The sequence below is a fragment of the Sminthopsis crassicaudata genome, chromosome 1, assembly GCF_048593235.1.
Source record: "Sminthopsis crassicaudata isolate SCR6 chromosome 1, ASM4859323v1, whole genome shotgun sequence".
Classification (NCBI taxonomy): Eukaryota; Metazoa; Chordata; class Mammalia; order Dasyuromorphia; family Dasyuridae; genus Sminthopsis; species Sminthopsis crassicaudata.
Genome location: NC_133617.1, coordinates 395,994,921 through 396,018,625, shown reverse-complemented (window position 1 = coordinate 396,018,625; position 23,705 = coordinate 395,994,921). Strand labels below are relative to the sequence as shown.

The 23,705-nt window shown below is 35.9% G+C and overlaps 1 protein-coding gene across 1 annotated transcript in view; it reads right to left on the bottom strand.

Moving 5' to 3' along the window:
* PDPK1 (3-phosphoinositide dependent protein kinase 1) overlaps nt 1–20,545 on the bottom strand; it is a 157,180-nt gene extending 136,635 nt beyond the window's left edge. The window contains exon 1 of the mRNA XM_074279860.1: nt 20,490–20,545. The gene's annotated coding sequence lies outside the window, so the exon portion shown is untranslated. The remainder of the gene's footprint in view (nt 1–20,489) is intronic.
* Nucleotides 20,546–23,705: the final 3,160 nt, after the last annotated feature.

The window sequence follows — 23,705 nt, the reverse complement described above, 5'->3', positions numbered from 1 at the left end:
TGCAACATCTTAGGAATAGTGCGGCAAAGAGTTGAGAGGATGAATGGGGCTTCATTGTTTTATTACATGTAATCATAACTTGAATAGTGGTATATGCTGCAATTGTAACCTAGATTTAGATAGTTATTTAAGCTTAGTTCATTGTTTGAAATCACAATACTTTTTTTTCCTTTTTTAATATTTATTTTAATATTTTATTTTTCTCCAGTTACATGTAAAAACAAATTTTAAACATTCATTTTAAAAACATTGAGTTCCAGATTCTCTCTCTCCTTTACTCCTACTCACCCCTATCTTAAGAAGTCAAACAGTTCAATACAGATTATACATGAATCACAATACTTCTTATGGAAAGGTGAATGTTTTAAGCTAATTATTCTAAATCTTCATTAGCAAACACCTTATATGGGCCCATGAATTTTATTATACATTTTAAAATCAAATTGTTAATATACAAAGCTATCAAAAATATTTGCCACACACACCCAAGGGGCAGCTCTTAGTTCATAATGATAATTCTTTACTATACTTTACAATTTATAAAGTATTTTCCTAGCTGTTATTTCATTGGAGCCCCAAGACAACCTTTTGAAATAAGCAGAGCAGGCTTTATTGTCCCCATTAGATTGATGGAGAAATGGGGGTTCCAAAAAAGTATGCGAATTGTTCAGGATCCACAGGTAGGAAAAAAACGTGATAGAAGTCAAATCCAAGTCTGCTGGCAGAAATTTTTACTAAGTAAACTGTCTTTTCCATCTCCTAGAGACCCCAGAGAGAGATGTTATCCACTATTGGCAGAAGATATTGAAAAGTTTGACAGGTTGGCTTCAGTCCCCTCCCATTAATCAGAGAATGGGTTACAGAATTATAGCTCTAGATGAGGAGGTTAATCTCTTTTTTGCTATCATTAACTACATCTTAGAAACAGACTTCAATTACATCTAAATGAGAAGCCATGTATTCCTCTTTTGTCCTTGTTTTCTAAAACCTCTCCCACTAGTGTCCTTGCCAGTAGGCTGATAAAGCAGACAGTATCTAGATACTAGATAGTAGGCCAGGCAATGATAAAGCTCTACAACAAGGCTGAAATATAAAGCTAAAACAAATAGAAACTAGTCACTGTCTTAGGATATTAAAAAACAAAACAAAACAAAACAAAACAAAAATATTTGAAGGTTTATAAAGAGGAGGGAGTATGCTTTCTAGAAGAATTCTCTCCTTTCACAATATATACTTATATTTTCTGTGTTTCTAAATTAAGACCCTACTACCTACTACCTATCTAAAATGGTGCTTTTGTTACAACAGTATATAGTATTTAGCTAGGAAATAAACCTGGGTCAGCTGTTTAAAAGGCAGCTATACTCACTTCTTTCATTCCCAGGATTAGAATTACCACTCCAGACTAGGACCATTAACCTTGAATGCATAGCCTATTTTAAAAGATTCTTTTTGCTTTATATAGATTGATGTTAAAACAGAAGAACAGAGTGTTTTGTTGATACTCTTCTCTGGTATTCAAACACAAAATAGATTCTAAAACCTCAAATATATTAAATCTCTTTTGCTTATCTTCCTGGTTTTCAGTGATTCTTTATCATTTTTTTCTTAAATATCTGTGTCATTTTAAAACTTTGTGATTATCATTTTCCAACAGATGTTTGCTTTGACACATATAATAAATATATAAAAGCAAAGTTGCCCTCTTTCCCCTTTTAGAAATATTTTGAAAGCATTTAAAAAGTATCCCTGTCTAAAAACTTTAGGACTAATCTGAAAGAAAAATACTTTCCATTCTTTTTCTATCAATTCCAAAACAATTTCTTGCTCTTCTCTCTTTTAGTTCAGCCCATGAAAAACTCTTTCCATAAGCAATTAGGACCATGATCAGGACATGGACTAAAGCTCAAGAGGCCCTTAATTGATCTATCTAAATAAGTGAATCATTCCAGTTCTCTGAAGAGATTGGGATAATGGTTTACCTAAGAAAAGGAAGAAGTTAGGGGAGCTTTTGAGAGGAATGTTCATAGAGAGTCTAAGTGATTTTAGGAAAATAATTCTTCAAGAATAAGTAACTAATGTTCTAGACTGATGAAGCCAAATGTCAACTTTTACCTTACCCTGAGTTGTGTAACTATGTTTTAGCATATTATGAAATTTTCCTTGTTCAAGAATTGCTTCAAGAATTTTGAAGTGTCTTATTTGAGCTCAGTGAATACAAAACACATTTTCAGTGTTAGATTATGTACTGTGTTACAGATGGAAAATAATTCTCACACCTTGTGTTATCATTATTAACACAGTAACAACTACTCTGCAATCTGTTCTAAATTGTAAGCAGGCAGGCGATTTGCTATGTGAAGTAAATTTCTTGGGATTGTAAATTGGGTTTATAATCTGTGCTCTCACTTTAATCCTGGTAAAAGTACCAATGCTAACACTTTGACAATTCACAAACATCCCCTCCAATGTATTCTACCTAACATCTCCAAATATTAAATCAGTTTTTAGTGGTGGTAGACTGCTGGGGAAAATTGGAAAGATCTTCTGAGAAAAGTATAGCATTAACCTATCTGTTTCTTCATTAATTTTTTCTCTGACAGGAGAGCCTCCTCACCATTAGAAAATGTGTCTGGCTATTTTGTCCCTTAAATAATGTGAAATTATGATGTATAAATTCATTTTAAAAAATATTTTCTCAAGTACTATGGCCATTTTGGAGAGCAATTTGGAACTATGTTCAAAGGGCTATTAAACTGTATACTCTTTGACCCACCAGTGACTCTATTGGGTCTGTGTCCCAAAGAGATCATAAAAAAGGGAAAAGGAATCACATGTGAAAAATGTTTGTAGCAGCCCATTTTGTGGTGGCAAGGAACTGGAAATTGAATGGACATCATCGGTTGGAGAATGAATAAATTGTGGTATATGGATGTAGTGGAATATTATTGTTCTATAAGAAATAATGAGCAGTTTATTTCAGAAAGGCCTGGAAAGACTTACAAGAACTGATTCTCAATGGTCTGAACAGAACCAAGAAAGCATTGTACACAGCAACAAGAAGATTACATGATGATCAACTGTGATAGACTTGGCTCTTTCCAAATTGGGGTGATTCAAGATAATTCCAATAGACTTGTGATGGAAAGTGCCATCCATATTCAGAAAGAGAATTATAGAGACTGCATGTGGATCCAAGCAGAGTGTTTTCAATGTTTGCTTGTGTTTTTTTTCTTTATCATGGTTTTTTCCCTTTTGATCTGATTTTTCTTCTGCTTGACAAATATGGAAATATATTTAGAAGAATTACACATATTTAACCTATATCATATTGCTTGCTCTCTTGGGAAGGAAGAAAAGGGGAGAGGGAGAAAAATTTGGAATCCAAGGTTTTGCAAAGGTGAATGTTAAACTATCTTTGCATATATTTGGAAAAATGAAATACTATTTTAAAAAAGAAAGAATTGTTTTCTCAGCTTTACCTAGAATCAAACAGAATTAAGGTTTTATTTCAACATGACTTAAGAGAGATATCAGTAACAATTAGACTCAGATCAAAGTTTAATGTTAGAGCCAAGTTCTACTTCCCTTCTTTTCAGTAAGACCCGTCTCATTAGTAAATACCTTATGAAAAGTTTTGGGTTCTCCTTATATCCCTAAGTGGTGAAAATATAGAGATTGAATAACTTTTTTTTTTAGAAGTCTGACATCCTCAAATTATATGGATCACAGTTTAAGTGATCCTCTGTACTAAAAGATGCTGATACATGCTACTAAAGGAATACAAAAGGTGAACCTCAATCTGTGAACTGATTCAAAAATATCTTTGCACCTTCTTCTCCTCAAAGCATTATTGATACAACCACAAGCAAAAGGGAAAAAGATGGAATAAGTTGATTTAAACAATAGTGTTCAAGTTGTCCACTAGCTCCCGGGCCTGGCTTTGCAAGTCTTGTGCCATAGCCCCTCTTGCTGCTACATTTAGTCAAGAGACAAATTAGAAAATGTAGAAAGTTGAAACAAGCAACTTGCCCTACTTCCCTCCCATGAAGATCTCTTATAAATATACAGATTGGTACTGTGTTCTTTTGAATATGTACTTATTCTTGCTAACATTGAGGCGGAACTGATGTTTTCCCTATAAGAAAGCAGATACTGTTAAAATTAGTACAAAGGAATTCACTCACACAGATTTGGTATCCCTCTGTCCACCAGTAGGCAACAAAACCCATTTTACAGAACAAATTACAGTGTAAGGGAAATTTACAAGGTTTGGTAGATTCAACAACATTCTCACTGCCCACATTACTCTGAGTCTGCAGGGACAGTAGAATGACAAAATGAAATGTTATTCTTAAGAACAAAATAGTTAAGATTTTTGCTCAGATTAGAATTAAATGACTTTTTGCTCTTTCTATTGCTCTCAAGCACAGTCAAAGCTCTGTTCATAGGAAACACAACCTAAACCATACGATTATTTTTATAATTTCCCCAAATACCATCCAGACCTCCAATTGCCCCAATACTAAACAAATTTCCAAATGTCAAATGGACTAGTTTAAAGGACCCTGTATACTAAAGGATGCTGATGAGGGGTATAGAGTCAACTAACAGAATACAACTGGTGAACCTCAATCTGTGTACTGATTCAAAAATATCTTTGCACCTTCTCCTTAGTAGTCAGGCACTAATGAAATGTGTTGTCTGTTTATTAACAACATTATTTCTTCACCTCTTTCTTCAGAGTCTCAACTGGATAAAAGACTGAATCAACAAGAGAAAAAATGTGTATTAACTGGAGAAGTCCATATTAGTTATGGCTAACCGTTATGCCCTTGCCAGAGCCATCAGCCATTGACCATATATCATATTGCAAAGGAACCCACTCACCCTTCCAACTAGACACCTCTGTCTCTCTTCCTACACCCTATCTAGAATAAGGGAAAAGAAGCCAAAAATAGACACATACATCTGCCTCCACCACATTTAGGACCTTCTATTCCTATACTACATCAAAACTGAAGATGTGAATTAAAGCCTCTTCTCCAAAATCTTTCCATAGATCCACAACTTCATGTAAAAGTTATTTACTTTGTGCTGTGATTTTTCCTTTTGTGCCACAGATCACAGTATATGATCAGGGCACTATTTTCCCAAGGCTAGTGAGCCCATTCAGTTGCTCTCCCTAATTCCTGCTTTAAGTAGGGCTTGGTTTACTGAATGTTGCTATTTAAGATAAATATAATTGAGTAAAGGAAGCTACTGGATTTTCAAAGTGGGCATACAGAAGCAAAGAGAGATGAGTCCAGTATCTTTTCCTTCTTTGGACATAAATAATTCCAACTTTAAAATCTGCCTCAATTCCATCTAAAGCAAGAAGTCATGCATTGCTTTTTGTCTTTGTTCTTTAAAACCCTTCTCACCCAGGTCCTCTATACTACACAGATGAATCATATAGTCACCACACTTTTAAAAAAGGCCAAACAATAATAAAATTCTGCATTAGGATTGAAATCCAAGATAAGTATATCCCATGAGACTAATAATGCAAATAGAAACCAGTCCTACCTCAGGATATGATAATCTCCTTCATTTTCTGCAAGGATGTTGACAATTTCCTGAGTTCTAAGTTCTGAGTTCCTAAATAAAATTTTCTTTTTTTTCCCCCTGAGATAATTGGAGTTAAGTGACTTGCCCAGTATCACACAGCTAAGAAGTGTTAAGTGTTTGATTTCAGATCTGAACTCATATCCTCCTGACTTCAGCACTGGTACTCCATGCATTGCAGCACCTAGCTGCCCCCTAAATAAAATTTCTAATGATCTTACAAAAAATTGCAAAAATGTGGTTTTTACCACAACATAAAACAAAAAAAGACTTCAGAAATCATCAATCTAGCCTTATTTAGGAGGAGAGGTTACAGACAAAATGAAGAGATATAATAGACACTAGAAGTGGTAAATATGAAAAAATTGGGAGATGATAGTTAGCAAGGAAAAGGGTTTTAACAATTAATGATGGAAAAGGGCAAGTTCCCTAGTAGAACTCACAGTTCACTAGGAGAAAGGATATATACTCCATGAGGTGGGAGTATGCTCTTAACAGAGCAGCTAAATCCAGAGAGGAGTTTAGCATTCTTAAAAAGTTCGTTGTAGGAAGGAGATAGAAGCAGAGGCTTGGTGGGCTTAATGCAAAAAGGGTTTAGTAAAGATGGCATGGGCCATGGACAAATTGAACCTCAGATTTGACATAATTTGGATTTTTGAGTGGACATAGCAAGATAGAGCTGGGACTGAAGTGATTCCTATCCCTTTCTTGCTTGCCTCAGGGAGTAATTTTATCAGTACTACAATCTTTCTCTGCCAATCCCACCTAATTACTCAGGATCTCAAAAAAAGTAGAAAAGGACATAGAAAAAGGAAGAAATAGAGAGAGTAAAGGGGAAGAAAAGAAAGGAGAAAAGTCAAAGGAAAGAAAGTTGAGGAAAATGAGTCAGGGAAAATGAGAGAGAAATAGTGAAAGGAAAGAGGAAGAAGCCCAAAAGAAAGGGAGGAAAAAAGAAGGAAGCACATCAATGAAAGGTGTAAGGAAATGGAGGAAGACAGGAAAAAGCAAAAGAGTAGAAGAGAAGAAAGGAGAAAGTTAGAGAAATAGAAGAAAGAGGCAGAGGAGGAGAGACAGTGCTGAGAGGTCCTGGAGAGGAGAAAGGGAGAGAGACTCAGAAGACAAATGTTGTCAACTTCATATCCTGGCTGTGGACTTAGGAATAGTACAGCATCAATGTGGAAGTAGTGATAGGAAAAAATAAAGTTGTATGTTTTAACATGTTTAACATGTATTGGTCAACCTGCCATCTGGGGGAGGAGGTGGGGGGAAGGAAGGGAAAAATTGGAACAAAGGGTTTTGCAATTGTCAATGCTGAAAAAATTACCCATGCACAAATCTTGTAAATAAAAAGCTGTAATTTTTTAAAAAGAAAAGAAAAGAAAAAATTAAGTTCTTGGTCATTTGGTGGATTTTGCTTTCTTGGGGTTACTTGACTGGTGGGACGATATTTTATATCGCTCTCAACAGACAGGCCTAGATTAGTGTGGGGAGATTAGAAATCTGAAGAACAGAGCTTCTCAACCATTTGCACTTTCAAAATACTGTTTACTGAGATTCTGTCTTTGATTAGAGCTTAACTGTCAGATATACTTGTAGGCTCAGATAAACATCTTCAAATTAGATTTTCTTTTTTTCTAAATAAGGAGAGGTGTTGTGGGACAGAACAAAGGGCACAGGACTCTGCCTTTAACTGCAGTGCATTGTCAAGCAATTAATTTCATCTTTCTAGTCTTCGATTTCCCCCTCTACAATATGAATGAGTTCCAGTCCATGATTTCTGACACCTTCCAGATCCACCAATCTGGAATTGTCCCGGATTAGAAGATTCCTGCTAGCTCTGACTTTTTTGGAGGCCATGATTTTATGGCTCTACAAGGAAGGAGGAGAAGCCCTCAAGAGTAGGAGATCAAGGAGATCTGAAAACTGAGAATACTTTGCACAAGTCCCAAATATGTGCAGACCAACTGGTAAGTCTAGGCTGAAATTCTTGGGCATTAGGCATTGTATAGGAAGTCAAGCTAGTGAAGTCTAAATAAAGAGGGTGACAACAAACAAGATAAGGGAAGGGAACCAGCATCTACCAAGAGGCAGGCGCTATGCTAAGTTCCCATCAAAAGTATATGACACAGAAGTACATGTAGAATCTCAAGATGAAAGTACATGTGACAAGAGGCTAACTCCCAGGTTCTAGAAATTCTTTTGCTGAAGTCCTCAAGATATTCCCCTAAAGAATGCCTGAACAAGTTGTGGTATAGGAATGTAATGGAATACAATTATTGTTTTATAAGAACTGACAGATTTCAGAAAGACCTGGAAAGACTTACATGAACTGATATATAGTTATGTGAGCAGAACCAGGAGAACATCATATACAGTAACAGCAACATTATGCAATGTTCAAAAATGACTGACAACTAATTTCAACAATAAAATGATCCAAGACAATTCCAAAAGACTAATGATGGAAAATGCTATCCACATCCAGAAAAAGAACTGATGGAATTTGAAATCACACCAAAGTATATTATTTTTACTTTATTTTTTTTCCTTTCACAAACTTTTTTCTTTCATAACATGATTAATCTGTTTGACATAGTTGCACATATATAATATATATCAAATTGCTTATTGCCTTAGAGAGGAGGAAGGAAAGAAAGAGAGAAAATTTGGAACTCAGAATTTTATTTAAAATGAATATTAATATTATCTTTACAAAATTAAAGCCATTTCTAATTATATGAAAAAAAATGCTCTAAGTCACTACTGACTAGAGAAATGCAAAGTAAAGCAATTCTAAGGTACCACTTTATACCTCTCAGATTGGCTAAGATGACAGGAAAAGATTATGAAAAATGTTGGAGGGGATGTAGGAAAACTGGAATATTAATGCATTGTTGGTGGAGTTGTGAAATGATGGAACCATCCTGGAGAGCAATTTGAAACTATGTCCAAAGGGCTATAAAAACTGTGCATACCCTTTGATCCAACAGTCTCATTACTACATTTGTATCCTAAAGAGATCATAAAAGGGGGAAAAGGACCCACATGTGCAAAAATGTTTGTAGCAGCCCTTTTTGTTGTGACAAAGAACTAGAAACTGAGTGGATGCCCATCAATTAAGGAATGCCTGAATAAGTTATGGTATATGAATGTAATGGAATATTATTACATTCATATAATGTATGTAAGAGAAATGATAAAAAGGCTGATTTCAGAAAAGCCTAGAAAGACTTACATGAACTGATGCTGAGTGAAGTGAACAGAACCAGGAGAACATTGTACACAGTAACAAGATTATGTGATGATCAACTGTGAGGGACTTAGCTCTTCTCAATAATGTGGTGATTCAAGGCAATTCAATAGACTTGTGATGAAAAGTGCCATCTGCATTTAGAGAGAACTATGGAGACTAAATGTGGAGCTGAGTAGAGTATTTTCACCTTTTTGTTTGTTTCTTTCTTTCTTATGGTTTATGGGAAGAATTATCTTTCTTATGGTTTATGGGAAGAATTATCTCACATCAAAGAAGCATATAAAAAACATCTTTTTATAGTGGAGGGGGAAATGGAGTAGAGTGTTAAGCAATATTTGATTCTCACTCATCAAAATTAATTCAGTTGGTTCATTCTCACTCAAGTGGATATAGAAATATATCATACTCAATAAGATAATAGAAGAAAGAAAGGGGGAGAAGGAGAAAAGAGATGATAAAAGAAAGAGATTAAGAGAGACAGTAGTCAGAAGCAAAACAGACTTTTCAGGAAGGACAAGATAAAAAGAGGAAAGGATAAACAGAAGAAAATAGGATGAAGGAAAATATACAGTAATCGTACTATGAATATGAATAAGATGAGCATAAAATAAAAGCAGATAGCAGCCTGGATTTAAAAACTAGAATCTAACAATAAATTGTTTACAAGAAATATATCTGAAACAGAAAGACACACAGAGATAGTTAAAAGAAGGGCCCAGAACAGGATGCCCATCAATTGGAGAATGGTTGGGTAAATTATGGTATATGAATGTTATGGAATATTATTGTTCTGTAAGAAATGACCAGCAGGATGAACACAGAGAGATTTGGAGAGACTTACATCAACTGATGCTGAGTGAAATGAGCAGAACCAGGAGATCACTATACACTTCAACAACAATACTGTATGAGGATGTATTCTGATGGAAGTGGATATCTTCAACAAAGAGAAGATCTAATTCAGTTCCAATTGATCAATGATGGAAAGAATCAGCTACACCCAGAAAAGGAACACTGGGAAATAAGTATGAACTGTTTGCATTTTTTATTTTCTTCCCAGGTTATTTTTGCCTTCTGAATCCAATTCTTCCTGTGCAACAAGAAATTCGGTTCTGCACACATATATTGTATCTAGGATATACTATAACATATCTAACATATATGGGACTGCCTGCCATTTAGGGGAGGAGGTAGAGGGAAGGAGGGAAAATTCAGAATAGAAGTGAGTGCAAGGGATAATGTTGTAAAAAATTACCCATGCATATGTAATGTCAAAAAAAAAGTTATAATTATAAAATTAATAAAAAATATAAAAATTAAAAAAAAATTTAAAAAGGAGCCAGAACAGAATCTATTATGCTATATTTTTAGAATAGATTAGCATTATCTATTATGGAGTTTAAAAAAAATTTTTTTAAAAGGCATAATTTATCACTTGATGTCTGGCTTTGGAGAAACATAGCCTTTGTCTCCTATCCCTGCCAAATGTAAAATAAAGCTAATCTTCAAATAAATAAATAAAAATTAAAAAAAGAAAAAGGCAAGAGTAGTGATCATGATTTCAGACAAAACAAAAGAAAAAACAGATTTAATTAAAATATATAATCAGAGAAACTACATTTTACTAAAAGGTACTATAGACAATAAAGTAATATAAAAAATTTTACAGTAAGTTCTGATAAAGTTCTCATTGTTTATATATATATGTACATATATATGTATATGTATGTATATAAGGAATGGAGTCAAATTTATAAAAGTAAGAGTCATTTCCCAATTACTAAATGATTAAAAGATATGAACAGGCAGTTTTCAGAAAAAGAAAACAAAGCTACATGTAATTATATTGAAAAATGCCCTAAATCATTATTGATTAGAGTAATACAAATTAAAATAATTCTGAGGCACCAACTCACATCTATTAGAGATGACAATTGCTGGAGAGAATGAAAGAAAATAAGCACACTAATGAATTATTGGTGGAGCTGTAATTGGTCCAACCATTCTGGAGACCAATAAGAAACCAGGATAAAACTATACATACCCTTTGACCCAGCAATACCACTAATAGGTCTATATTCCAAAGAGATCAAGGGAAAAGAAAAAGAACCTATTTGTATGAAAATATTTGGGAATGGTATAGAATTGGAAATTGAGGGAATGCCCATCAATTGGGGAGTGGTTGAACAAGTTGTAGCATATGATTGTGATAGAATACTATTTTGTCAAGAAATTATGACTAGAAAAGGATATGAATAGTTAATTTTCACATGAAGAAATTGAAATTATTTGTACTTGTATGAAAAGGTGCTCCAAGTCACTGTTGTTTAGAGAAATGCAAATTAAGAAAACTCTGAGATACCACTATATATCTGTAAGACTGGCCAAGGTGACAGGAAAAGAGAATGATGAATGTTGGAGGGGATGTGGGAAAACTGGGACACTAATAAATTGTTGATAGAACTATGAACAGATTGAACCATTCTGGAGAGCAATTTGGAACTATGTGCAATTTGTGCAATTTGTGCAATTTGGACCACATGTGCAAAACTGATTGTGGCAGCCCTTTTTCATAGTGGTAAGAAATTGGAAACTAAGTGGATGGTCATCAGTTGGGGAGTGGCTGAATAAATTATGGTATATAAGTGTTATGAAATATTATTGTTCTTTAAGAAACAACCAGCAGGATGATAGCAGAACCAGGAGATCATTATACGTGGCAACAACAATACTATATGATGATCAATTCTGATGAATGCAGTTCTCTTCAAAAATGAGATGATTCAAACCAGTCCCAATTTTTTCCCCTATTCCTTGTTTTTATTTTATTTTATTAAAGTTTTTTATTTACAAAGCATATGCATGGGTAATTTTTCAACATTGACTCTTACAAAACTTTCTGTTCCAAATGTTTCCCTCTTTTCCCCTACCCATCCCCCAGATGGCAGGTAGTCCAATACATATTAAATATGTTAAATCCAATATATGTATACATATTTATGCAGTTATCTTGGTGCACAAGAAAAATCAGATCAAGAAGGGAAAAAAAATCTGAGAAAGAAAAAAAATGCAAGCAAACATCAACAGAAAGTGAAAATGCTATGTTGGGTTCCACACTCAGTTCCCACGGTTCTCTCTGGGTGTAGATGGCTCTCTTCATCACTGAACAATTGGAAAAACCTAGAAAGATTTATATGAACATGATGGAATCTTAGCTGCTACCCCAGCCCAAAAAATCCGATCTCTCTTTCTCTCTCTCTTAGCTGAGATTATCCAATTTTCCTGCTCTGTTCAATTCTCCTGTTTTTGTTTTTCTTATTCTCCCTTCCCTATATAATCCTTCCCCTTACTCTTCTGAGTTGTTGCTCTCCCCTGAGGAAGAGGTCCAGGACCCATAAGTTAGGTCACTCCAATAAATGCCCATGCTTGATTTGGATCCAGTTTGAGCCTGAATTCTTTCAAAGACAACACTGCAACATATGCTTGGTAGCCCAACATTTTTGTCATGCCCCAACAAACTAATGCTATAAGAAATGATGACAGAGATGGTTTCTGAAAAACATTGCAAGACCCATATAAACTGGTGTAAAATGAAATGAGTAGAATAAGAGTTCATTGTACATAAGAACAGCAGTATTGTAATGATGATCAACTGTAAAAGACGTGGCAATTCTGATGAAGACAATGATCCAAGACAATTTCCAAAGGATTCATGATGAAAAACATGAAAAACTTCTAGAGAGAGAACTAATGAACTCTGAGAGATAATTTTTATACTTTATTTTTCTTGCTTTTCACGTGATATGGCTAATATATAAATATATTTTGCATGATTTCACATGTATATTTAGTATCTTTTTTTTTTTGTTTTCTCAGTGGGTGAGGAAATGACAAGAAACAGGAAAATAATTTGGCTCTCAAAATTTTAAAAAAGTTTAAAAAGTAGTTAATTTAAAATTTTAAATTATTAAAAAATGACAGTCCCTGATCTCAAGGAGTTCATATTCTAGTGGGGGGAGACAAAATGCAAACAACTTTATATAAATAAAATATTTAGAGTTGACTGGAAGAAGAAGTAGTAAGAAGAAACTAACATTAAGGGGGAATCAGGAAACATTTCTAATAAAAGGTAGGATTTTGGTTGAAACTTGAAAGAAGCCAGGAAATCCAAAAAGCAGAAGTCAGGAAAGAGAGAATTCCAGACAGACCTTTATGAAGACAGGTGATTTTTTTTGTTCAAGGAATCGCAAAGGTCAGTGTCTGGATCACTACCTATGTAGGAGTAGGGAAGTGTAAGACCAGAAAAGTAAAAAAGTATGAGGTCATAAAGAGCTTTAAAAGCCAAATAGAGGATTTTATTTTTGATCCCAGAGGCAATAGGGAACCACTGGAGTTTATCGAGGATGTGTATGATGGTCAATCCTGCATTTTAGGAAAAAAAAAAAAAAAGGCAAGGAGAGAAAGAGGAGAAAGGTGAATGACAGACCACTGGAAAAACTGTTGTAATTGTTTAGGTCATAGTGGTGGCAGTGTTGGGAGGAGAAAAGGGAAGATGTACCATAAATATCATGGAAATATAATCTACAGAATCTGCCAATTAATTGGATATGGAGAAGTGAGGCAGTGCAAGGAGAGACAGAGGAGTATGATGACACCTGAATCATGTCATCACAAAAACAGGGAAGTAATAAGAAGAGGACTTGAGGGGGAAAGATAATAAGTTCCATTTTGGAGATCCTGAGACTCAGCTCACCTGAGACCCAGCAGCATAAGCTGCTCACCATGTGCCCTTTTGCAGGTTGTTATTTTCTACCACTGAGGAGGAGGAGTGAAGATAAAAATCCTACTTGCATGACTAATCTGCCCCCTTTTTTGTGCTCTCAATTCAGAGGTCCAAGGGAGAGATAACAAAAAAAAAAAAAAAAAAAAAAAGAGGGGAAATTAATAAAAAGTGTGTGTGTTCAAAACTTACTGTGAACGAAAGTTCACAGGAAGATAAGAACTATAAAATATGAAGAGAAGAAGGGACTGCTGAAGCCATCTAGTACAATATATTTCTGAAAGGAATCCCCATTTAACTTACTTGTTGGAGACACGACTAACACTAGCATCCAATTTGGAGACAAAAAGAGGCACTGCCAAATTATTGAATATTTAATACAAAGTTTTCTTTGTCCTAACTCAGCAAGGAGAGGCAACAAATATATAATGGCATTTAACTCTTCTGGATTTTATTGCCATTATCTCCTTACAGAACCATATCTGATCCACAAGTCATCAGGGCATGAGGACTGAAATAGTCTCACACATGCATGGAACCTAGTAGCAGAATGGAACTCCAAGTGATTGGGACTTTTTTCTTTTTTGCCCCTTGTTGATCAGGAAGCTACATCTGAAAGCTGGTACCAATCAGATCTCAAGGATCTCTTTGTCTTCTTTTTTTTTTCTTTGACAATTGGGGTTCAGTGACTTGCCCAGGGTTATACAGCTAGGAAGTGTTACATGACTGAGACCAGATTTGAACTCAGGTGCTCCTGACTTCATCTTAGTCTTCTTTTAAGTGAAAGCCTCCCCATTAGTGGGTTGTAGCAAAGAAACTTTGAGAGACAAATACTGACCCTATCACACTGATTCAAGTGACCATCCAGCCTCAGTTTAGTGGCTTCTAAGGAAGGAGGAAACCATCACCCTTTGGGTCAAACTATTCCACTATGGCATATTTTTAATTGCTAGGTTGTTTTCCTCGAGATCAAATGAGATAAATGAAATAATATTTGTAAATCACTGAGCATAGTACCAGGAAAAAAGAAAGTGCTTGATAAACGCTTGCTCCCTTCTCCTTCCTCCATTCCACCCCTACCTCCCCCATCAATCCTAAATTCTTTTAAAATTTTATTTATTTATTTTTAATATACATTGCTTTATGAATAATGTTGGGAGATAAACAAAAAGGAAAAACCATGGGAGAGAGAGAAAGAAAAACAGAAAAAAGAAGTAAACATAGCATGTGTTGATGATTTATATTTGATCTCCATAGTTCTTTTTCTGGATGCAGATGGCATTTTCTGTCCAAAGTCTATTGGGATTACCTTGGATCAATGAACCATTGAGAACCAAGTCTTTCATAGTTGATCATCACATATTCATGCTATTATTCAATGCTTTCCTGGTTCTGCTTGTTTTGTTCAGCATCAGTTTGTGTAAATCTTTCCAAGCCTTTCTAAAATCAGCTTGTTCATCATCATATTCCATTACTTTCATATACCACCACTTATTCATCCATTCCCCAATTGAATGGCATCTACTCACTTTCCAATTCTTTGCTACCACAAAAAGAGCTGCTACAAAATTTTTGCACATGTGGTTCTTTTTTCCTCCTTTATTATTCCTTGGGATGCAGACTCAGTAGTTGTCACTGATTAGTCAAAGAGTATACACAGTTCTATAGCCCTTTGGGCATAGCTCCCGATTGTTCTCTAGCATAGTTGGATCATTTCACAACTCCACCAACAATGTATCAGTGTCCCAGTTTTCCCACATCCCCTCCAAAATTCATCATTATCTTTTCCTGTCATCTTAGACAATCTAAAAAATGTGAGGTGGTACCTCAGAATTGTTTTAATATGAATTTCCCTAATTAATAGTGATTTAGAGCATTTTTTCATATGAATATAAAATGACTTTTAATTTCTTCATATGAAAATTGTCTGTTCATATCCTTTGACAATCATAAATTCTTTGTAACATCTATCCATTGCTTCTGGTTTTACCCTCTAGGGCTCAGCTGAAGAAGTCTAATGCCTTCTGATACATGATAGCTCCTCAAATATCTGAAGATAACATCCCCTTGAATTCATCAAGGACATTAGTTGTTCTCTATCTTAACTCATCCTTGCCATCAATTCCATCCTGATCATTATTGTGTTATCATTTTCAGTGCAAAGGTCATTCTCTTTGACCTTGACCTCATTCTTGGAAACTAAATTGGAGTACTGAGAGACTTGAAGCAAAGAGACCAAAAGATTACTGCAATAGTCCAGGGGAGAGGTGATGAAGGCCTGAATGAGGCCTTGTATAAAGAGAAGAAGATATATGAGAGATGTTTTGAAAATAAAAAATCACAAGATTTGCCAGTGTAGTGGATGTGTAAGGTAAGTAAGAGTGAATAGTAGAAGAAAAATTTGGGGGTTTCCTGACCTGGGTGACTGAGAGGATGGGAGTAGCCTCAAAAGTAATAGGAAACTTAGGAAGAGAGGAAAATTTGGGAAATAAGAATCCTATTTTATATATGTTGAGCTTAAGATACCTATTGGATATCCAGTTAAAGATGACTTTGGCAGTTGGAGATGTGATTAGAAATCAGGAGATAAGCTAGGGCTACATATATTTCAGAATCATCTACATAGAGATGAACATTGACGGTGTGAGAGCTATGTGATTACCAAGTGAGACAGTATAAAAAGAAAAGAGAAGGGAGCTCTTGAGAATCTTGGGAAATACCTAGCAGTATGTTGGCAAATGTTTAACAACTGGCTCTCCCACCCGAAAGACTCATTAAACACTTTTAAATTTAATTTGGTTTTTTACCACTTTCTTAAGTCTAAACCACCAACAAAACAACAAATCAAACCTTGATATATAGCCCAACAGACTTCATCAAGATTGAATACCTTCCTTTTCTACTCTATTGTAAGTTGAAAATTCACTTTTATATGATAATGATGTAATAGAAGTGTGTCACCTTGATCTTGGGTGGGGGGGTAGACCTGGATTAGAAAAACCCTGAATCTCAACCCCTCTCATTTCTGGGAAAACTACCTGGTCCCCATGGGAAACTCTCACCTCCAATTGATCTGGGAATCACTTTGGTCTGAGAAACAATCACCACCCTTATTGATTTGAAAATTAACCCCTTATTGATGGAAGCTTGAGGTGGTTTGAAACCAGGAGGAGTAGATGCTAATGGTGAGTATGAGAAATGGAGGAGAGTAGGAACTGGGTGAGATGGAGCTCCAGGGATGACTCCTCCTGCACTGATTTCTGCAGGGGTTCCTCCCTGGCTGAAGGTAAAGTGCTAGTCTTAGGAGGAGGGCAAGTCATAGAAGCGTTGAATATGGCTCCACAGGGGCTTCTGGGGCTCAGTGGTTGTGCCTTTGTTCTGAGCAAGGGGAATGTTTGCAACACGTATGGGCAAAGCTTTAGAGATGGCTTTGTGAAACTTAACCTGCCCTTGAGGTCTTAATTGAGTTGTTCTGTAATTTTAATATATTTGTTTTCCTTTGTAAAGAGAAACAAAAAAAGAAGAGAAAATAGCCCCTCAAATCTCTCCCTAGCCCCAAGCCACCAAAGGCTAAATAAAAATCAAGACACTGTATCCCAAGCTTTGCTATCTTCCTAATCAGGAAGGGGCCCACTGAGAGAAAGAGCTTCTCAGTGAAAATAAACCCATTTTGCCAACCTCCCTCTTGGAGATCAGGACTGCGAATTCTTTCACAAATCCTGCGACGACACTGGTCTGGGGACCTCCATCGCTGTTAGGGTGTTTCTCCCTCAGAAATAAGGCATATCTCATGAAATACCATGTTCCAAAAAGCAGTAGGCTTTTTGTACTACATACAGCAACTTCCCTCAATGTGGACATAGGGGAAGATGCAGCCTCTGGAACTGGGAAGTGAGCAGGGACCTCCTCTGAGGACCATGGTCCTCATGGTCTAGTGAGTGGTAGATATTGGCACATGATTTGGTACATGTATCAGTAGATATTCATTATCTAATCTCATCTCTGATTGAGCAAAATGATGAGTGACTATATGAACTCTGAGCACTCTCCTCAAATCAAGATAAAAGTAGTATTTTGAACTGGGGAAGAAAAATGGAGAGATGAACATTTCACTATAACTGAAAAGTCAGGGAGGGGCTGGACTCCTCAACTTCCAATAAAAAGGCCAGATAAATATAAGCCTGAAAGCTGAGCCAGAGAAGACTAAGCTCCTAGCAGGACACTTGCCCCAAAGTCATCTCTCCTCTGGGGCTCAATTTCACTATCTCATATGTGGAGGTTGGACTATAAGCTCCCTTTAGTTTCCATTCTGATATTCTAATTTCTATATTTGTACCTTCTAACTCAGACATTTTATGGATCTAGATCTATTATTTAATCTTATCAAAGCTTTTTTGATTCTATGTTATTCCTAAAATAAAATAAAGCAGGTAACTAGCCTCACTCTCTTTATTTAAAAAATACTCTTTTAGTTGTGATGTAATTTGTGTCCCCTTTAACCTTTGAGGGGGGCCCTGAAACTGTGTCCCTTTTAGTCTGCAAAAGAAGGGTTATTCAGGATCTCAGGCTCTCCCCTGGGAAAAGCATACCTTTCCTAGACAATGCCCTCCTCAAGTTAAGTGGTCTCATTCATTTGGAGATCATGGCCAGGGAAGTGGTCACACTCTCTATTGAGTTGAAGACTAGTCAGAAACCACTCCCAGTAGCTCAAATTCCCAGTGAAGTAATCTCTTTTCAATTGGAGATCTAGGCCCAGAGCATTGTCAACATTGAGTGAATCTCATTCAATTTTAATTGAATTGAAGTCCCAGATGGCTAATAAAAGACAACTCTGAACCCTGAATCTTTGCAGAAGTCCTAAACAGGATTATGCTTGCCAAGGAAGCTGTCTTCTTAGCAAGCTGTTGTCCCAGGATTCTTTGCCCACTAAGAAGTCTGTCTTCCTAGCAAGCTGGCTTCTCAGTGCCAATAAATCCCTTTTTGCCACACAGATTTTGGGTTTGCAAATTCTTTCATATAGGATCTATGCCTCCCACAAAAGGGGATCTCCCACCCCAATTCTTATACCTCATCATTTGACCTCATCAGTTATAAATAATATTCCAAATAGAATGAGCTCTCAGACAAAATAAAAATCTAAATTATGTTGCATATTTACTAAATTATGTTTACATCTCCAGTTTCTGTACTCATGTAAGCGACCTCTCTGGAAAGCATCCCTTATTTATCTTTATACCGTTGAATCCTTCTGTATGGCACCAAAAAAACTCTCAAGAGTAAGAAAAGCAAAAAGAGGTTTATTATGCTCTTGAAAGAAAAGGCTACTCCCAATAGTCAGTTAAAGGAGCACAAAGCTTCAAAACACAAGATTAAATGGAACAGAAAGTCCCCTTGGCCTTTTCTCCCATTGTTTGAGGAGAGTCCAGGCTTATACTCTAAATATGGAAATCTATCCCAGAAACAAAAGAATAAATTATCTTTAAAAGAAGTACTTAAATGCTAATTAAGAAACAGGTAAGAAACAGGAGGGGAATGTTCATTCAAGACTATCCCACACCTATAGCTTTTTAGCTATAGCTCAACTTGTTATTGCAAAGTCTCAAGTCATCATTAGAGCATAATTCAAAGCTACAGCTTTAGAAGAGTCTTCATTCATTTTACTCCATACACTTCCTTAGCATCCTTTAAGGTTTAACTCTAGTATCACATTATGAACAAGCCTTTCTTGATCCTACCCAGATGTTAGTATACAGCAGGACTGACCAATAAGAGCCTGGTCATGGAAACATCTCTGCCTCCTAAGTATGATCTCATGATCATTATTGCTTACATTTTATTTTCTTTCTCATTTTTTTCTGGTTTGATTTATTATACTAGCAAATTATACTAGCAATATACTAGAAAACTTGCTTTCATCTTAAATTTTTTTCATTTCTTACTCCTTCTATCTGGTTCTGACTGAGATCTAGCTCCCTACTGATCCCTCAACCTCCCTGGCTTTTCCTTCCAACATTAATTACACTTTCATTCATTCCACTCCACTTTCTCATTCTTGTGGGTCAAGGTGGGAGAACTGAAAGATTCATTGCTCCCCATTGACACTTCCATATCCTTTATCTATCACCGTCATTCAGTCTGTCACCTCTCCATCTTCCACCCAATCAAAACTGCATTAGCTGTCATCCTGAGGAGACTTCCTATCTTTCTTCAATGAGTTCAGTACCTAGCTCACAGTCTTTTTCTCCTCCCCACCTCCTGCCCTCTAGGGAACAAGAAACATTCTAATGCTCCCTCAAACATGCTAATCTTACAGGCAGTATTTGCAATGTGAAGGGTGAGAGGAGGGAAGAATGCAATTGGGTAAAGAGTTCAGGATGAACACATTAGTGAATTGGTGTGGGGAGAGGAATGGAAGGGAAAAAGTGCAAAACACTAGACCCGAATAGCAAACAATATCAACTAAAAATGGAAATACTTTTGTCATGACAAACAGAAAAAAATATATAATAATGGAGACGTCATTTCCAGGTTAGCTATCTGTGTAACCATTAACTAGCTGGAGCAAAAGTAAAAATTGACACCAAATTAGAAAAAAAAATACAAAAAAAGACAACATTGTAATTGTATCTTATTTAAACACAAAATTGAAATTGGGAAAGATGAATTTAGAATGTGACCTCCTTGAAGTCAGGTACTATCTTTTCCCAAATTTCTCATTTCAGGAATGTTCAACTGTTCATGAACCTATTTGAGGTTTTCTTGGAAAAGATACTGGAGTGCTTTGTCATTTCCTTCTCCAGTTCATTTTATAGATGAGGGAATTAAGGCAAAAAGGGTCAAGTGACTTACCCAGGGTCACACAACTAGTAAATATCTGAAGTCCGGTTTGAATTCAGGGTCTTCCTGATTCTAGGCAGTACTCTCCAGTGAGCCACCTAAAACAATAAATTCTTATTAATAGATTGACAAAAATGGATAAAGGAAAACTTTTTTTTTGTTTATTTGGTCCTTGATATATATATATATATATATATATATATATATATATATATATATATATATATATATGCATATTTATTTATTTATTTATTTATTAAAGCTTTTTTTATTTTTTCAAAACATATGCATGGATAATTCTTTGACATTAGCCTTTGCAAAACCTTGTGCTTTAATTTTCTCCCCTTTCCCCCATTCCCTCCCCTAGATAGCAAGTAGTCCAATATATATTAAACATGGTAGAAATATATGTTAAATCTGGGAGCAGCTAGGTGGCACAGTGGATATAGCACCAGCCTTGAATTCAGGAGGACCTGAGTTCAAATGTGACTTTAGACACTTAACACTTCCTAGCTGTGTGACCCTGGGCAAGTCATTAACTCCAGCCTGGGGGAGGGGTGGGAAGAAAAAGAAATATATGTTAAATCCAATATATGGATACATATCTACATAACTATTTTGCTGCACAAGAAAAATCAAATCAGACCAGAAAAAAATGAGAAAGAAAATAAAATGCAAGCAAACAACAATAAAAAAGTGAAAATGTTATGATGTGTCCACACTCAATTCTCACAGTCCTCTCTTTGGGTGTAAATGGCTTTCTTCATCACAAGATCATTGGAACTGCTCTGAATCATCTCATTGTTGAAGAGAGCCACGTCCATCAGAGTTGATCATCACATAATCATATTGTTGATGTGTACAGTGATCTCCTAGTTCTGCTCATTTCATTTAGCATCAGTTCACGTAAGTCTCTCTAGGCCTCTCTGAAATCATCCAAAGGAAAACATCTTGACTGATTTTCTATGCAAGTTTATTTTCCACTTCCTACAGGAGCATAATCAATATAAACTTATCAAAATAAGAGAGCTAGAGGTGGAACCAAGATGGTAAAGGCAGGAATTCCCCAGCTCTCCCCCAAACTGTTCCAAATTTGTCTAAATAATGACTCCAAACCACTTTTAGAGTGTCAGAACATGCAAAAAAAAAAAAAAAAGAGTAGAACAATTTTCCAGCTAAAGACAACTTAGAATGTCAGCAGGAAATATCTATTGCACCAGGGTGGGAGCCCAATGAACAGTCCTGGTGCAGGCCACATCAATGCAGCTTTGGCCCCTGCCTCAGCCCCAAGCCTGACCCTAGTGCCAGCAAAGCAGGAATGATCCTAGGGACCTCTGAATCAGCTGTAGTACTGGTGGCTTCCAGACCTCTCAGCCCAGAGATACCAACACAACTTCGAAGGTCAGCAAAAAAAGTCTGTACATCAGGATGGGAACCAAATGTTCAGCCCCAGCTGTAACAGCAGCAAAGTAGAGACAGGCCTTGGGTCTCTGAATCAGGAGTAGCACTGATTTCTAGACCTCTCATCCCAAAGACACCACAGATCAGCAGGAAAGTTTTGTCAGTAGGATGAGAAAGCCTTGGGAAACCAACATACCAGGAGCAGGCATGGGCATGGATGATGGTAACAGTGGCTTCAGCTCCAAGAAGCTGCAGCTCACAGGACATCCCTTTACTAGCACTGAGGAAGGACTCTGTTGATTTATCACACTAGATCTTACAGGTACTATGTGTCAGGGATACTCTTCAGGGTTCCAGAGCAGAAAAGAGGGCTTATGGTCAGGTATCTTAGAGGGATCTCTGAAAACAGCTGCACAAAATCCCTGAATCTTGGGACAATACACCCTCCATTTTGGAAATAGAGCTGTACTTCAGCAGAGATAAAAATCTGAGTTGTAAGCTAGGAGAAAAAGCAAACAACAGAAAAAGATTCTGACCATAGAAAGTTACTATGGTAACAAGTAAGATCAAAACACTCACTCAGAAGAAGACACAAAGTCAAAGCTCCTATATTCAACTCCTCAAAGAAAAATAAGAATTGGTCTCAGGCCATAGAACTCAAAAGGAATTTTGAAAATTAAGTAAGAGAGATAGAGGAAAAATTACAAAGAGAATTGAGAGTGATACAAAAAGAAATACAAAAAGCAGTTGAGGAGAAACATGCCTTAAAAAGCAAAATTTGTCAGATGAGAAAGAGGTACAAAAACTCACTGAGAAAAATAATTCCTTAAAAATTATAATTGAACAAATGAAAGCTAATGACTATGAGAAATCAAGATACAAGAAAATGAAACAAAAAATAGAAAAAAAGTGAAATATTTTGTTGGAAAAACAACTGACCTGGGAAAATAGATCTAAGAGAGATAATTTTAAAAGTATTGTTCTACCTGAAAAATATGATTAAAAAAAAGAGCTTGGACATCACCTTTTAAGAAATTAGCAAGGAAAACTATCCTGATATTCTAGAATGAGAGGGTAAAATAAAAATTGAAAGAATCTACAAATTACTTCCTGAAAGAGATCCCAAAATGAAAACTTCCAGAAATATTACAGCCAAATTCTGGAACTCCCAGGTCAAGAAGAAAATAATGCAAACATCCAGAAAGAAATAATTCAAATATAGGGGAGTCACAGTCAGGATAACACAAGATTTAGCAGCTTCTACATTAAAGGACCAAAGGGTTTGGAATAGATCTTCTAGAGTGCAATAGAACTAGGATTACAACCAAGAATCACCTACCCAACAAATCTTAGTATAATTCTTCAGGGGGGAAGGTGGAATTCAATGAAATGGAGAATTTTCAAGCATTTGTCATTTAAAAATCAGAGCTAAATAGAAATTTTGATTTTCAAATACAGGATTCAGGAAAAGTTTGTGGAGGTAATCAAGAAAGTGATATCATAAGGGACTTCATAATGGTTATCTTTTTATATTCCCACATGGGAGGATGATACTTGTAATTCAGAACTTTCTCGTTATTATATCAGAAGGAGCATATATATAGACAGAGGACACAGGTTAGAGTTGAGTATGAAAGGATAATATACTATCCTGAGAGGACTAGTATGAAATGAAAGGACAAGGAATACAAAAGTATCTGAGACCTTCGGAGAGCTCGGCACTTTCCTAGTACTGCCTAAAGAGCAGTTTGGAGAACAAAACTACTAGTATGTTCCCGGATCTGGTCTTTTTTGTTGAGTAGGATCAGGTTAGTGTCTATTAACACC